The sequence below is a fragment of the Panthera pardus genome, unplaced genomic scaffold, assembly GCF_024362965.1.
Source record: "Panthera pardus isolate Hobbes unplaced genomic scaffold, ASM2436296v1 HiC_scaffold_19, whole genome shotgun sequence".
In the NCBI taxonomy this organism is placed as follows: Eukaryota; Metazoa; Chordata; class Mammalia; order Carnivora; family Felidae; genus Panthera; species Panthera pardus.
Window position 1 is genome coordinate 21,331,556 of NW_026526754.1, and position 4,851 is coordinate 21,336,406.

At 54.4% G+C, this 4,851-nt stretch overlaps 1 long non-coding RNA gene across 1 annotated transcript; it reads left to right on the plus strand.

Moving 5' to 3' along the window:
* The first annotated feature begins 424 nt into the window (after nt 1-424).
* On the plus strand, nt 425-3,540 carry LOC109245629 (uncharacterized). The gene is made up of 2 exons (XR_002070993.2): nt 425-1,030; nt 3,229-3,540. It is a non-coding gene; the product is annotated as an uncharacterized LOC109245629 (long non-coding RNA).
* Nucleotides 3,541-4,851: the final 1,311 nt, after the last annotated feature.

Below are 4,851 nucleotides of genomic sequence, written 5' to 3' on the forward strand. Positions count from 1 at the left end.
TTAAACAGTAGGGATATTTAATGACCCCATAAAATGAGAAGGTCAAGAGGCTCTGGGGACGCTTTGCGAGTCAGTTCCGCTCTGTCCTGACTCCAGGCTGGCTGCACGGTGCCCCCGCTGGCTTTCCCTCACCCGGACACAAACCCCCAAGCGTCACCCCAACACCACCGCCCCCAAGCTTTTTCTGTCTGTCCACATCTGTTAAGTTACATGGGTTAAGTTGTGTGCCCCCAGCAGATACGTCCAAGTCCTAACCCCTGGTAGCCGTGAAAGTGATCTTATGTGGAAAGTCTCTGCAGGTGTCATCAGGTTCGGGCGAGGTCATGCCAGATCTCCACGGGCCCAAATCCAGTGACTGGGGTCCTTTTAAGAAGAGAAGAGACACAGAGACCGACACGGGGTGAGCACCGCATGACAACAGAGGCTGATCCTGGAGTGTTAGGTCCCGTGGCCAGGAGCATCGAGGATGGCCAGCAGCCTCTAAAAGCTGGGAGAGAGGCAGGGACCGGAATCCGCCTCCCCGCCTCCGCCAACCCCCTCGGGGCTGGTGTTTGAAGCTTGCTGGCTGTGCTCAGCGTTACATCGGTCTTCGAAACTAACACAGTCTCCAACATTTAGAAGAGCTAACTGTGCATTTTTGCAGCTTTCCTGGCAGCGGGACGTGGCTGGTTGACGATGCCCTCCTCCAGGAGAAGTCACTGAAAACCTGCCAAGTGGCTCCGGGAAGGATCCCACTGCCTGGTGAAAGGGAAAGAAGGGAAAGAAGGGAAAGAAGTGGGTCCCCCCCTTTCCCCTGCTTGAACTCGGACAGGGCTCAGATCTCGGAGCCTGAGAAGGGCAGCGTGGGTGAGAGAGAAGAGTGGGGACCCACAGAGAGAGGAAGAGGCTGGATCCTCGAAACCCTCCCTCAGAGTCAGATGGCACCCGCCGAGGGACACACGAGCAACAGAAACCATGTGTCATCAAGGCTTCTCCGGGTGTGAACCGTCCCAATGACGGGGACAGGAGTGTCACAGCCCATCTGAGGCAGGTAGGCGAGAGGTGGGCTTGGCTCGTTCATCCTCTTTCTCCCCCTCCCGCTCCCACCCAAGGCCCTTCCCCCACCCCCACCCCCACCCCCCCCGTGCCCATACTGCTCACAGCCAAGGGGACTGGTCACAGGCTCACACTGGCCACTGGTCAGACCACCTGGGGTGTCACTGACCGGCTAAGGAACAGGAGACAGCCTCATCTGGTCACGGCCAGTGACGGCGTTTCAAGAAGGGATGCGACGGCACCCACCCAAACCGATGGCCCCAGGCTGGCCCCACCTTGGCGAAGTCACTGGGTCCCCAGGTGTGGTCCAAAATGGCCACGTGGAAATTGTCAGTGACAGTGCCAGAGCTCCCTCTGCTAGCCAGTCTGTCCAGGCAGCGAAAACTCTATCCCGGAAGACAGCTTGGAGAACAGCCCGCAGACCCCACCTGGACCCTCTCCTCCCAGAAAGGCCAAGAAGCCCAGAGCTGACGTTTACTCTCTCGGCCCTGTGTGCAGCCCCTGTGGCTGACCCACCTCCCCTTGGGTACTCTCTGGTCTTAATCAATAATATTAATATTATCAGTCAGGCTCGAGGCCAAGCTGGGGTCCTGCCTCCCTAGGGTTCCTGCAAAAGGAAGGAATTGGATGAGTGAATGCAATCCTGGATGAGCCCAGGGTTCTGGCTGAAGACAATGTTGGCTGTTTGGGTTCAAGAAACAGAACCACACAAAAAGGACCCCGTGTGTCGGGCCCCAAGGCCAGGGGAGAGTAGCCAGGGGCATGTGGGATGTCACAGCAGACCGTGTCTCCGGGCTTCCTCCTGACTGCATTCCTGTCCGGGAAGGTGGGGGGGGGGGGGGGGGGGTCGTGGCAAAGTACTTCAAACCCAGGGCCCTAAAACAACGGAAAAGTGCTCCCTCGCGGTTCTGGAGGCTAAAACTCCAAATCGAGGGGTCTGCAGCGCCGTGCCCCCTCGTCCCAAGGCTCCAGAGGAGAATCCTTGCTTGCCTCTGACCGCTTCTGGGGGCTGCAGCAGTGCTGGGGGTCCCCGGCGCTGTGGCTGCTTCTCTCCAGTCTCTGCCCCATGGTCTGGTGGCCTCTCCTTCCTGCGTGTCTGTGTCCACATTAACAGCCTCTTCCTATAGGGACACCGGCCACTGGACCAGGGCCCACATCGGTCCATTACGATCTCACCTCAGCAATTATATCTGCCAAGACCCTACTTCCCATTAAGGTCACATTCACTGGTCCTGGGGCTTCAGACCTCAATATATATTTAAATGTTTATTTTTTAATTGTTTAAATTTATTTGTTTATTTTTGAGAGAGAGAGAGAGAGAGAGAAAGAGACAGAGCATGAGTTGGAGAGGGACAGAGAGACAGGGGGAACGGGATCCCAAGCAGGCTCTGCGCTGACCCGACCCGGGGCTCGAACTCATGAACGGTGAGATCGTGACCTGAGCCGAAGTGGGAGGCTCAACCGACTGAGCCGCCCAGGTGCCCCCAGACCTCCACACATCTTCAACCTAGGTTTCCCCACCTCCCATCCCTGGGGCCACCCATCTGGAAGTGTAAAGACAGAGGCTCTCATTCGCCCAGTGTGGCTCCGGGCTCAGTCCTGCCAGTAGGAAGCGTGATGCTGTGGGCTGGGAGCCCCTCGGGGACCGCCATCCCTACACCTGATGTTTGTCGGAGCCCTGGGAGAGGCTTCCGTCTATTACCCACAATGCCCACATCCGGCACAGAATGCATTTATCTGACACCGACCCCCTGGTTTGCTTCGTGATTTCACAATTTAGCAAAGGGGATCAGAGAGCAGAGCTGCTGGCACCCCACGTCTCAACCCAGCCGTTCCAGGGGCCCGAGGGGCCCGAGCTGCCCTTGCTTTTGGAACAGATCTTCTGCACAGTCCTCCCCCCACCCCCTCTCCTGACACGCCCCCAGTCTCACTTGATCGGTGCTTGGGGTCTGCCGTTGTCTCAGAAGGTCTGAGCACCCCTTTCTCGTCCCGCTCCTCGGGTGATACATTCAGACCACCTCCGGGGGACCAGCTTCGCATTTTACAGCTGGCTTTTTAACAAAGGAATTGTAACTGCTATATCCAGGGTTGATTGGGTTTGGAGAAATTAAGATTTTTTTTTTCATAAGCAAGTAAATTGGGAATTAAATTAGGTCTAAAATTCATTTAAGGCTTCTGACAACTTGTTTGCAGGAAGTAATTGCTCTGGTGCTGGCGACTTTAATATCAGAGAGAAGAAGCCTAAGAAAAACGGAGCAGCGCAAAAGAAAGAGGGAAGTAATACATTTGAATGGAGAATTCATCCTCCCCAAAATTTTATTATGAAAATCTTAAACGGCAAAGCTGAAAGGACTTCTCCAGTGAGCCCCTGTCCCACCACCACCTAGATTCTACCATTAACACATGACTTCACTTGCTAGATCATAGTCTGTTCTGTATCTCTCTCTCTCTCTCTCTCTGTCTCTGTCTCTGAGAATTTTTTTGATTAGATGAGTACCAACGTGCCCTGGGGACTCACTCTTTGCAGGGAAAATGCACACCAGACTCACTTTCCAGGGAGCCACTCACTTTCCAAGTTCATCAGCCCACGACCAGCCGAAGCCCTTCATATCTGACCCCCTCCCCCCACCTTGTGCTATTGTGATTTGTAAGAAATATATATTTGGCCTTCATTCCTTTTCAGGCACAGAGCTCCTAAAACCCTTGGGATTTCCTTTTTTTTTTTTTTTTTAACGTTTATTTATTATTGAGAGACAGAGACAGAGCATGAGCAGGGGAGGGGCAGAGAGAGAGGGAGGTACAGAATCCCAAGCAGGCTCCAAGCTCAGAGCAGTCAGCACATAGCCTGACGCGGGGCTCGAACCCACGAACTGTGAGATCATGCCCTGAGCTGAAGTCGGAAGCTTAACCCACAGAGCCCCCCAGGCACCCCACCCTTGGGATTTCCTAATTGCTCGGAACTAGAAAGGTGTCTTGTTATCCTTAACAAACCCCTTTCAACCACACCTGAGTTTATGTTAATGAGGTGATTTCTAGAAAGCGCCTAAGCCTGCCATCTGGGTGCCAGAGGAAGCCACGGAGAGATTGGAGGGTTGCAATTTTCAGTCCCACCCCTAGCCTTCCGGGGAAAGAAGTCCCTAGGTAACGAAGCCTCCTTAAAACCCAAAAAAGGGCTGGGTTCCGAGAGGTTCCAGAAGAGGGGCAGAGCGGGCGTGGAAGGTCGGCATCCTTTCCCCAGAGCTTGCTGGGTGCGTCTTTTCCACTTAGCTGTTAACAGGTAAGTAACACGTTTCTCTGAGTTCTGTGAGCCACTCTAGCAAATTCTGCGAAGGAGCAGGGGGTCTGGGAAGCTCCTGTTTGTTGGGAATAGGGCAGAACACAGGAAACAACCTGGAAGGCTGCCTTGCAAGACTGAGCCCTCACCTGGGGGGGGGGGGGGTCTGATATTGTTTCCAGGTACCTACTGTCAGAACCGAGTCGAATTGTGGGACCCCCAGCTGGTGTCAGAGGACTGCCGGGTGTGGAAACACCCCACTAGAATGGGGATTTTACCTTTTACCACCTCCCACCAACACATTTCCCTGTTTGGCGCCCCTGGAATGTGTCCTTAACCCCCCTCTGCCTGGTAACCTCCTATCCCACCGTTAAGACCCGACTCATCTAACCCCCCCCTTTTTTTTTTTTTTTAACATTTATTCGTTTTTTGAGAGACGGAGCGTGAGGAAGGGTGGGGCAGAGAGAGAAGGAGACACAGAATCCGAAACAGGCTCCAGGCTCCAAGCCCGACACGGGGTTCGAACTCACAAACCCCAAGAT